General features: G+C 40.5%; 1 protein-coding gene across 6 annotated transcripts in view; it reads right to left on the reverse strand.

Annotated features, from left to right (window-relative positions):
• The window catches only part of AGFG1 (ArfGAP with FG repeats 1), an 87,567-nt gene extending 75,141 nt beyond the window's left edge, over positions 1–12,426 (reverse strand). For 2 of the 6 annotated variants that reach the window (XR_003547090.1, XM_014582459.2), the window contains exon 1: positions 12,069–12,420. The gene's annotated coding sequence lies outside the window, so the exon portion shown is untranslated. Of the gene's footprint in view, positions 1–12,068 lie in introns of all 6 variants that reach the window. The other 4 variants (XM_027766452.1, XM_027766464.1, XM_027766463.1 and 1 more) reach the window with 4 other exon arrangements.
• Between the last annotated feature and the right edge of the window lie 357 nt (positions 12,427–12,783).

Below are 12,783 nucleotides of genomic sequence, written 5' to 3' on the forward strand. Positions count from 1 at the left end.
AAAAAAAAAAAGACACCCAAATTGGAAATTGTTTCCATGTAAAGTATTTTAAACACTCAACTAAATCAAGTCATTAGAAAAAGCTATAATTTAACCATAAACAAGAACTGTAAAAGCCCCAGCCTAGGTGGTACAGTGTATTGCATATTGAAGTGCAGTGCTGGAAGCCATTTGTGCCACTACAAATTCAGATCCCTGATCACATGCCCATGGTGTCCAAGAACTTGATGAACAGTAGAAAATTCGGCTACGTGTAAAACACACACACACACACACACACACACACACACACACTCTCTCTCTCTCTATATATATATATATAGATAGATAGATGGTTTTATTTTTATGATTACTTTAACTGCCTTTTTTGACAAATCTACCCATTAAAAATATTGATTGCATAGAATGGCAGGTTTTAATTACAGTTCAAATATAGAAAACAGCAAGAGAATTAGCTCAAGGTACACAATACTTCAAATGTGCTGAATTTAAAAGAACTGGTATTGAAATGGCACCACATCCCCACCGCATCAAGAATACACAATTGCAGTTTTTAAATAAAATTCAAATATAAGGTCCTGCCTCGGCAGCACACTAGAAACACAAAAACTGCAATGCTGGAAGCTGTAAGGAATATGTGGGTATACCTAAACACACATGCCAATGATCCTGGCTGGCTGGGAAAAGCTGGGAGGACTATCTCTGCATAAGACTCCAATGAGGGTGTGTGTTCTTTAAGCTGTCTGTCGGTCTCAACTTATTTCTCAATCCATCCATTAATTCAATGACTAAAACACATTTTAGAGCCAAGAAGTTGGTTGATTTTTTTTTTAAAGAGAGATATTTTTGCTATAGAGTGCATGCACTCACCAGACACAGAGACAGAAAGGCAAAAAGCGAGAAATCACCCTCCAGGGAGGATGGCCATATGGCAATTCCTTTTCCTCCATTTTCCTCCCAGGATTTTGGGCATGCCTGTACATGCTCCTGGCACGAGTTTCAAGCCACCAGATCTGAAACTCGAACCATGATTGTCCATGTAGGAGTCCAGGGCTTTAAGCACTACACGACCTGCTGGCCCCAAGAGCTAAGAAGTTCTTTTAAGCAGCCAGTCAATGGAATGGTAGTTAAGGCGGCTGGATCCGACACCGCAGATTTTGAGGTTCAAGTCCAAGACCTGGAGGTTTGAGGAACACACCAGGTGCATGTGTATGTATGCCCAAAATCCCCAGAGGAGAAGGGAGAAGGGATTGCAGTGCAGTCACCCACCCCTGGGGGTTGCTTGCTCACTCTCTCTCTCTCCCACTCCCTGTGAGCACACACAGCCTATAGCTAATTTTCTTCTTTAAAAAAAAAAAAAAGCATAATATGACTGACATGATGATAAAATAAACATGTATAGGCCAGCCCCATGGCCTAGTGGTAATGGGAGCCAGATCCCACATGGCCAATTACGCAGCTTGAAAAACATGCCAGGTGCATGTGTGTACGCATGCCCAAAATCTCAGTAAGATGGAGAAATGGATCATAAATGATTTCCGTATAACCACGTCCCACTTGGGGTGCTTTCTCCTCTGTCTCTTTCTGGGCAAGCTCACACACCCACTTACAAATTAAAAACAAACATATATGATATGTCCATAAACTATATTATCTAAAACCCAAAGAGGTAAAATCTACCAATAAGTGTCCAAATTAGGGCTGGTTCCATGGCACAGTGGTAATGTACTGCTCAAGAAGTCAGATCCCACACAGATTTGGGTACAAATCCCAAGCTGGTCAATCTGAAACATACCAGGCACACACACACACACAAACACGCACATACACACACACACAAGTACCCAGGATCTAACTAGGCTAGAGGACTAGAGAAAGAGGATCACAGCATGAACAGATCCTATAGAAGGTATTCATCTCCGTCTCTGTCTCTGTCTCTCTGGTATGCCCACATACACTCTATCATGAATTTTTATAAAGGATAAAAATAATTAAAAAAAAAAAAAAACCTGGGGTCAGCAGATGGTGTAGTGGTTAAGGTGCTAGCCAACAATGGCCAACAATGATTCAAATCCAGGACTTGGTAGCTTGAAACTCACGCTGGGTATGTGTGTGCACAGTGCCCAAAATTCCAAGAGAATGGAGAAGGGATGTGTGGCCATCTCTCCTGAGGAATGACTTCTCACTTTCTCTCTGTCTCTGTCTCTCTCTCTGTCTCTCTCAACAAGCACATATACCCTATAGCAAAAAAGATTTTTAAAAAAATCTCCCTTAAAAAAAGAAACCTCCAAAATACAGAATTCACAATGATTTACAGTAATCCACCGAAACTCTTTATAAATTCTTTTTTGTAAAGTTTTTGCCATAGGACACATGTGCTCGCTGGAGAGAGGCAGAGAGAGGGAAAGCAAGAAACCACCCGCTAGGGAGATGGCCATGCCATAGTCGCTTCTCCTCCACTCTCCTCTTGGGATTCTAAGCATGCACACACATGGATCCAGCATGATTCTCAAGATACCAGATCCAGGGCTCTAATGGTCTTTAACCACCATGCCACCCGCTGGCCCCTCTTTATAATTTCTTTAGTAATATTGTAGAATCAGTATTAGTTCTAGAACCCAAAATCAGCAGAGTGTCATAGCAAACCATTAAGAGTGCACACTAATTTTGGGACCAGCAGTTAGCGTAATGGCTATGTCGCTGGACTCCCATGTGGTCGACCGCCTCCTGGACCCGGTGGCTTAAAACTCACGCCGGGTGCGTGTGCATGTGTGCCCAAGATCCCGAGAGGAGAATGGAGGAGAAGGGACTGCGGCATGACCCCCCTGGGGGGTGTTTTCTCGCTTTCTGTCTCTCTCTGTCTGGCAAGTGCACGCGCCCTATAGCAAAAATCTCAAAAAAAAAAATAATAAAATAAAAAAAGAGTGCACATTAATTTTAAAATTCAAAGTTGTAGGCAGATTAACACAGCATCTTCCTGACATGACTGTTCATAAGAAAATGCCTGTCACATAGCTAGCAATCAATAAACAGTAGCAGTAATTATTAGGTTTTTTTTTTAAGTAACAATTTAAAACTAATATCTGGCACTCAATGAGCATTACTTAAAAAAAATTTTGGCTCAGCCATTATGGGACAATGGGAAGGCACCACTTTGTAATGCTCAAACCACGTGAGGGGCTCAGCTCTAATTCTCAGCCCACTAAACAGTCTGGGTATAGTGGCACAAGCCTATAGGCCCTAACTGGGTAGCTAGGACACGAGAATCACAAAATAAAAATTTGTTAGAAACCTGTGTCAAAAACCTCCTTCTCCCTCTATCTCTACCTCCCACACTCACTCACGCTCACTGTCTCCTCCATTAAAAATAAAATAAAATAGGCCAGCATTTGGCATGGTGGTTAACACACTGGACTCTCACATGACCAACCACAGTTCGAGTCCTAGACTTGGCAGCTTGAAGGCCACACAGGGTGCATATGCAAAAAAATCTTAAAGAAAAAAAATAATAGTAATAGGGCCAGCAGGTGGTGTGGTGGCTAAGACACTGGATCCCAAATAGCTATTTCGCTGTTCGAGTCCCAGACCCAGTGGCCTGAGAAACACATCCAGTGTGTGTGTGTGCATGCCCTGAATCCAGCGAAGAGAATTGAGGTGAAGGAACTGCAACATGATCATACCCCCAGAGGGAGGGAGTGACTTCTCACCCCCCCCTCCTGTGAGCACATGTATTCCATGGCAAAAACTAAAAAATAAAAGTCCTTTATAGTTAAAAAGTATCACACATTCTTGCTATTTACTCTAAATTGAAATTTTACTACATCATCAGAATATTTCACTGAATGTAATCACACTAGAGTATTATCAAAAGTGAGAGCCAATCAGTGGCATGCTGGTTAAGGCAGCTGAATCCTACATGGCTGTGTGGCTGGGTCCTAGACCTGGCAGCTTGAATGCCATGTGTATGTGCATAGTATGTTCAAAATCCAGAGAGGAGAATGAGGAATTGCTGTATGGCCATCCTCCTGAGAAGTGCTTTCTCACTCCTCCCATCCCCACTCCATAAAAGCATCCTACAGCCAAAATAAATAAATAAATAAATAAAAGTGAAAAAAAGAAATAAGAACATAAATTACTGCTCAACGTGACCTCACAAGGTCCTGACATAAACAGAGCTACAAAAGAGTTCTCTGACTGCAATATACCCTAATGCTAATAGCAATTAAAAAAAATTTTTTAACATCCCGTTTTATCTGTTCAGCTTTTAACTTAAGATTCTTAAAGATTCTCCATAACAGTCAAAATATAAGCAAAATAGAGTATAAGCTACTATCTGGCTACAAATATCTACCTGTGGTATTCCAAGTTAAATGCTCCATCCACATAAAATAGCTGGCATTAAGGGTGGCAAAGTGTTTCTCAAAAGTTATTTGTAATTTTAGTTAAACCTTCCCTGGAAACCTATTAATTATTTTTTAAAGACAGCCCAATCTTTTATTATATTGTTTATTGATTACACTAGTGTGTAATCACACAAAACAAATAATTTAGTAAGACCAGTCTTTAAATCAACTAAAAGTTTTTAAGTAGGCAATTTTTAAATTGCTGTTTATAATTTAAATGTTTACATATCCATTCATAATTTTAAATATTTCTTTAAAAAGCACCAGCAACAGGAACCAGCAGATGGCACAATGGTTATATTGCTGGATTTGCACATAGTCAACGGCAGCTCAAGTCCCAAACCTGGTGGCTTTATACTAAAGCTAGGCAGTGTGTGTGTGTGTGTGTGTGTGTGTGTGTGTGTGTGTAGTTTGATCCCAGCCTTGGCAGTTAGAGAAACATGTTGGGCAGGTGTGTGTGTATGTGTGTGTGTGTGTGTGTGTTTTCTCCAAATTCTGATGGGGTGAAGAAACTGAAGCATGGCCATCCTCCCCCCCGGGGGGGGGCTGATTTCTCAGTTTCTTTCTATCTCAGTCCTTGGTGAGCACACACACCCTATGGCAAAAATCCAAAAACAAACAAACAAACAAACAAACAAAATCCACCAGAAAGATACAGAAAGATAGCAACAAATCTATCAGTTTAGATGTTCCCATTCCACCTCAATACTAATTTAACTATATCTAAATCTAAAGTCTATTTTAAAGTCTCACAAGCAGTATTCAGTTGCATACTGTGAACATTATTCAAGCACAGGAGGGTCATGGAGGGAGGTGGGAGGCAAGGGAAGCGCAGCTCTGGGTCTAGTAAAATTAACAGAAAAATGCTGGCTTCAATTTATGTAAAGAAAGATATTGCTAAATGAATGAAAAAAGGTATGTGGGTATCTTAAAATTTAGAATTCATAAAAGTAGGTACCATTTACTGTTTATCAGTGTTTTCTAGGCACATCAAGAAATAGTGGGTAGTATGCCTCATTTCACAGTTGTACCTCCAACATCTAGCCCTGTCCTCAAACATATGATGTGGGTGTCTGGTGTATTCAGGGACCAAGGCAACTAAAGTTCTGCTCTTGAACCTCATCTTCTAGACCTCCAAAACACTCAAACAAGAAGCCATTTTAAATCAGAGGTGTGGGAACCAGCACTTGGCGTAACGGCTATGTCATTGCACTCCCATGGAGTTGACCATGGTTTGAGTCCCGGACCTGGTAAACTCAGGCCAAGCATGTGTGTGTGTGTGTGTGTGTGTGTGTGTGTGTGTGCCCACTATCCCCAGAGGAGAATGGAGGAGAAGGGATTGAGGCATGGCCATCTCCTCTGGGGGGTGATTTCTCACTTTCTGTCTCTGTCTCTGTCTTTCTGGTGAGCTCACACGCCCTATAGCAAAAACCAATTGCCCTATGACGCACCAATACAAAAAAAAAAAAAAAAAAAAAAAAAAAACAATCTGAGGTGTGTCCTGGCGTGTTCAAGGACCAAGGTGACTAAAGTTATGCTCTAAATCTCATCTTCTAGACCCCTGAAACACTCAGACAAGGTAGGGCAACCTCTGTCCTCTCTGTCTCTTTAAATTTATTATTATTATATTTTTAATTTTAAACCACTTCTCACCTCAGGCCTTTTCCTTCTCTTGCTAATTTCAGAAGCCATTTTAAATCTGAGGAGTGTACTGGTGTGTCTGTGTGCCCTAGTGAGGTTTTCATTTTTCACCTTTGAAAACATTTTTTTTTCCTTTTTTGGTTGTTTTTGTCTTTTTTTCCCCTTTCTTTTCTTTTCTTTTTCTTTTTTTTTTAACCTTACTTTCTCACTTTGTTGTTTAGCCTCCACACACTGAGTGTCTAGACAGGCCTAGGTAAACAGGAGCCAAGGATTTGAATACTTTTAGGGTCATAGAAATCCTCAACCCTTACTGAAACTGCTGCCCAAATGAAGAAACTTCTCTTTATAAATCTGACCTCAAAAATCTCTTTCCATGGATATCACGTTGCAAATTAGAGTAGACGAGAGAAACTGTCACAGAAGTACCTTACAGTAAAGGGAAGCACATGGCCTTACAGTCGCAATTAGCCAAAAGTGCATATTCCACCAAACGACTAAAATTCAGAGAAGAGAGAGGGCAGAGTAAGCAGCAGGGAGAAGGATGGAGCTGCGGCTTTCGCACATCTCACGTCTCACTTTCCCTTTCTCTTTCTCTCTCTCTCTCTTTCTCTCTCTTACTGTGTCCTTCTCGGGTCAAATTAAAATAAGTAAAGTAAAAAAATAAAATAAAATAATTCTTAAAAAAAAAAAAAAAAGAAAGAAATATGAGAAACAAACAAAATATCTCTCCCCTAAGTGAAAAGAACAATCCCTCATCATCCACAGACAGTAAAATGGGACTTGTGGAAATGTCTGATAAAGAATTCAGGAATATTCACAGTGACAAAACTAAATGAGATGCAAGAGCTAGAGTCCATGAACTCCAGAAGACGCAGGAGAAAAGAGACAAGTTCCAGAAGGTGAGGAAGTTCTTGCATGATCTGAAAGAGGAAATACACACCATAAAAAAGAATCAAATGGAGCTGTTAGAGATGAAGGCTGCAATAAAGGAAATCAAAACCTCCCTTGAAAGTATTAAAAGCAGATTAGCCCATGCAGAGGATTGAATCTCAGATGTTGAAGGCAAAACCTCTGGCCTAGGGAAAAAAAACAAAAAAAAAATCAACCAAAAAAACTGAGAATATAACCGAAAAAATGATAATACTAAACGAGAAATACTAGATATCATTAAGCGCCCAAACATCCAGATAATTGGTATTCCAGAAAGTGAATACACTAATAAAGACATTGATAATCTATTCCATGAAATCCTAGAAGAAAAACTTTCCAAATCTAGAGAGGTATTAAATATACAGACCCAAGAAATACAAAGGACCCCTAATAGAATCAACCCAAGACGACCTTTTTCCAAGGCACACCATAGCCTAAAATTGGCAAGAGAGAAACATCGGGTTACTTATAAAAGTTATCCCATCAGGCAATCATCAGACCTCTCATCAGAAACAATGTGAGCAAGGAAAGAACGGGGAAAAAAATATTCAAAGTGTTAAGTGAAAAACAATTTCAACCAAGGATACTATACCAGGAAAGATTATCCATCATATGGGAAGAAAAGATAAAAACATTCTCAGATAAATAAAACCAGAAAGAATTTACCAACACCAGCTCTTAAAGAAGTTCTGCTTTACCAGGAAAACTAAAGACACACACAAAAATAAGAGAACAAAAGCAACCAAGAAAATAACGAACTTAATGGGAGGGACAAGAAATATTGACAATAATGTTGAATGTTAACTTAAAAGATTTAAATGTAAAGATCGGACCACAGTAACACTGCAAATCCAACAGAAGAAAAATTACCTACCTAAGACTGAACTGCTGAAATAGATTTTTGAGTACATAGAATTTTATGACTTTAGAGTAAAACATTACTGTTTTTTTCTTTACTATGCTTTGTTTTTTCAATTTAAGGATTTTGTTTTCTCTGTTTTTGGAGAGATTTTTGCTGTAGGATGCATGAGCTCACCAGAGAGAGAGACAGAGACAGAAAGCAAGAAATCACCCCCGCAAGGGGAATGGCCACGCGGGAATCCCTTCTCTATTCTCCTCTTAGTATCCTGGGCAAGGATGCACATGTGCCCGGCATGAGTTTAAGCCACCAGGTCTGGGACTCAAACCACAGTCAATTACATGGGAGTCCAGCAACATAACCACTACCCCATCTGCTGGTCCCAGGATTTTGCTTTCTTTTGAGCTTTTGCTAGGTTAGGCAATTTGTTAAAATATTTTTTCATCTTGTTTGTTTGTTTCTTTAAATGGAAACAAACTTTTCTACCTTCCTGACCCCTCTGGAGTTGGAAAATATTTGAGAGTATTCCTATTTTTGAGTCAAAATGGTTATTTGCATAAGTTAATAATACCTGTTGCCTTGAATCAGAAATTGGAAAATGCTTGCTATTGGACAAGACTTTGACTGTAATGTCATATATGAAGATTAAACCAGAAAACTATGGAACTAAGGTAGATCTCAAATAAGCCAACAGAAGCTCTTGGAAAGATTACCTAGCACTATAAACAGTTCTGCCTGGCAGACAGGATTTAAAAAGCTATATGAAAGAATTCACACCATAAAATAACCTGGACTTTTCTAGCCCAGCATTCTAATCAGTAGAAATTGCAATAGAGCAGCCACAACCAGAGGATTATCTTGAGGAAGACTTTGAAGGAAGAAAAAGAGACTGATCTTTGCAAGCAGATGATGTATCACACAACACTTGGTAGACAGGACTGGCAGGGTTGAATTGAGGTTTATGTGTGAATTGCATGCTGGGTGTTTGCTTTTCAGCAGTGTAAGTCGTTGACTGTGAATACCTTCTCAAAAGTATCTAAAGCCATACTGTCTCTGTTTTTACAGTCACAAATTGTAACAAATATTGTGAGCATTATCTTTAAAATTCAGTTTTTTTACATTTCGAAAATTGTTTATTAACTGTCAAGAACTATGAATATGAGCAAAAATTTTTTCATATGTAAATGTTTGTGAGAAAATGTAAAAATAAATAAAAAATAATTTTTAAAAATTCTACCAAAAAATAAACGTATGATGTGTTCAGTAAGCACATGTCCATTTAACCCTCTTAACAACCATCTCCTATCATTACAAGTAAAGAAAAAGTAATATGAAAGATGGATCTAGGCCAGTATCCTAGATGAGTACCTTACCATAAGTCAGGATAGCTAACAGTAATGTCAAAATCGGGCTAGAAAATTCACATTCTTTCTATTCTAACATGTCATCTAAAGAGAAAATAAATTATTATTAACCATAATACTTATACTATTCTTCCTAAATTATTTTCCTGGATTATTACTTTTTAAAGAAAAAAACTCCTCGGGAGCTATATCCTTTCACTCTTCTCCAGGGGACATTTGAGGGTTCTATTTCAGCTTCAGGTCCTTCCATCCCAGATTGCTGATTTGGAAACTCTATCTGAGGATTTATATTCCAATGAAGTGAGGACGAAACATATATAGTCAGGGCACTAGTCCAAGGTGCCCTAAGCTAACGCAACCAGAGCAAATTGCAGAACTTCTGGAAACACTGGATCAATGATATAATTAAGGCAATGTATAGCCCAGGAGCTGGGAACAATCAGAGACATGAGAGAGGCAAAGTAAAAAAATCACTCCCCAGGGGCTATGGCCACACCCCCACACAAAACACACACACACACCCATCCCTGCAATCCTTTCTCTTCTACTTTCCTCTCAGGGTTTTGGGCACGCAGGCACATGCACTGTTTTTCAAGCTACCAGGTCCAGAGCAAGAACTGCAGCTGGCCATGTGGGATTTAGCAGCCTTAACATCCATGACACCTGCTAACCCTAGACATCTTTGAATGAGGGAAATGTAGGCAGCATCATGAAGCCACTGGATAGTCTTATTTTAAACCAATCAATAAATTCTCTTCATCTTTTTAAATCAATTTAAGTTTTGAGTTACGCTCCAAAATACAAACTGGTAAAGTTTTTATTATGATGATTCTCATTTCAGTGTCTTTCACATATTGGTTCCTTATTGATGGACTGTCATCCCATCCTTCTCATCTACTGGACAACAATTATGTACCAGGTATTGGATGAGATGTTAATATAACATCTCTTAATTGTGAAAACAAATCTACATCCAAAATCAGTGAGAAAAGTCTTATGCTCACCATTTCATATATGAGAAAACTCAAGCACAAAGAGATTGGTGGGCCAGAAGGTGGTGTGGTGGTTAAAGCACTAGAGTCCCACGTGGTCAACTACGGTTCAAGTTAGGCATGTGTGCATGGGTGCCCAAAATCCCGAGAGAATGGAGAAGGAAATGCGGCATGGCCATCCCCCTTCTCACTTTCCCCTCTCAATGTCTCTCTCTCATTCTCTCTTGCGCAAGTGCACAAGCCTTATGGCAAAAACTTTAAGGGAGGGGGGGAGAAAAAGAGGATGACTTCTTAACATCATATAGGTCAATAATTGGAGCCAGGATTCAAGACCAGGTTTGTTTTTTTTTTTTTCTTTTTTTGGAGAGGTTTTTGCTAGAGGGCGCGTGCGCTGGACAGACAGAGACAGACAGAGAGATAGAAAGCGAGAAATCACCCCACTCAGTGGGGATGGCCACGCCACAATCCCTTCTCCCCCATTCTCCTCTCAGGATCTTGGGCACACACACACACACACACGCGCGCCCGGCGTGAGTTTAAGCCACCAGGTCCGGGACTCGAACCGCGGTCAAGTACATGGGAGTCCAGCAACATAGCCATTATGCTAACTGTTGGTCCCTCAAGACCAGGTTTACCTAGCTCATAAGAACTTGTCCCTTCAATTACATGAAGCTGCCTACCAGGTGGAAATTGTCTTTAAAATCTTTGTTTAGTCATCAGCTGATGTTCTGTGGAGCTTTCTGTATGTATTTACATATTCATGGATAGCTTACTAATAAGAAACATATTATAACGTATAACTGTATGTTCACATACTTAGAATGCAAGCTCCATGAGGATATTAGGATCCACGTCATTCCAGTGCCTCCCACAGTGTATGACACAAACCAAGGGAACAACACATATTTGTGCAATAACTGAATAACAAAATGAACATCAACCTATTACAGATTAAATCCCATTGAAATAAACAACTAGCATATACTGAATTATCCTTTTATATAGATTTCATGGTTCTAAAACAGAAATCTAGAAATAAATTTGAAAATACTTCTTTGACTTTACATATTTGCTGAGGGAAGTGCATGTTGTACTTTAAAAGGATACAGAGAAATAGCAGGAACCCTGAACAGTAAGTATGTCTGTGTGTGTATGGGTGTATCAAGCCAAATACTTTAAATATAATAATAAAGAACCTTGTGTTTAGTGAAAGCAAGATATATAGTACTTAAGGACATAATAAGAGTAAAATACATTTAAAATAAACGACTATCAGCTTAATTTTAGAACCGAAGTTGCTTTACTTTTTTCATAAATGAAAAGCACCAAGCAGATATCCTAGATACCAACTAGCTTTACGATTCTGTTATAATTCAATAATATCACTAAGTGGCAATTCTTGGTGTTTCTCCAAAACATAAAAGTATCCTTAGGAGCTCTCCTATCATCCTGTTTTAATGCTCAGCATAGTACTTACCCGACATTTTTCTTACTCATTTGCTTAGGTATTATCATCTCCCCCACTAAATATAAGCACCAAGAGAACAAGGACTTGACTGATATATCGGCACACCCCAAGGCTTCACACAAAACCTACTAGGCACCAATAAATACCTGTTGAAGAACTAATACTCATGGAAGACTAAGAATGCCTCCTTGCCCACCTTAAGGGGAAAAAAGCACCCCACTGGGCATGCCCTGCATTTCCTAACCTTTAATAAACTATTTTCCCGTATATCATGTACTTTGTATTACAATCAAAAGCTTTAAGACTATCCAGTTAATTACTACTTCATCGGTAACTTTCACTGAACCCAAGACAGTACACAAAATCATCAGCAAACTCCCCCAATGAAATTCCCCAGCAGCAAAATCTTACCCAAATAAAGTTTAATGAGCTAAGGAACAAATACAAGCCATCGCCGTAATTTCAGACGACAGGATCCGTTCTTCTGAAACAATGCTGTCTTCCCATCTCCGTGGACCGACAGAACTCGGCCCCATAGATACCGCCACCATATTTATATTTAGAATCCCAGAGCTCCTAGCCGTGATCGTAATTTCCATTAAAACTTTTCCCCAAACTTCAAGACTCTCTACAGACTACAAAACTAAAACCTCACAGCCTCCTATCTGCTTCTCTGCCTCCCCCTCTCGCAAGCAGTCCTCTCCAACTTTCCCCGTGGGATCCCCGGCCACCGTCGACCTTTTAACCCCGTCACCATCCCGAAGCGCCAGTCTCCTCCCAGTCTCCGGGTACTCGCAGCTCAAGGTACAAAGCCCACGCGAGCCTCCCTGCTCCCTCCCACCCAGCTTCTCCCATCCCTCCCCGGCGGCCGGCAGGTGCCTGGCTCCGAACCGCCGCGCCCAGGCCGCTGAGAGGCGGGGCACACAAAGGACCCTGCTCGACCCTCCCCAGCCGCCTCCCAGCGCCCCGCACAGCCCAGCCGGGCCGGCGTCCCCGAGCGCGCAAGACCCAGGCGGCCACCGCCTCGCCTCGGCGGAGACGGCAGATGCTGGACCCCCATCCCTGCCCACGCCCTACGCACGCAGGCTGCCCAGAGCGCGGACCCTCGCCCCGCAAAACCGAACGC

This window comes from Tupaia chinensis, unplaced genomic scaffold (assembly GCF_000334495.1).
Source record: "Tupaia chinensis unplaced genomic scaffold, TupChi_1.0 Scaffold000066_1, whole genome shotgun sequence".
Classification (NCBI taxonomy): Eukaryota; Metazoa; Chordata; class Mammalia; order Scandentia; family Tupaiidae; genus Tupaia; species Tupaia belangeri.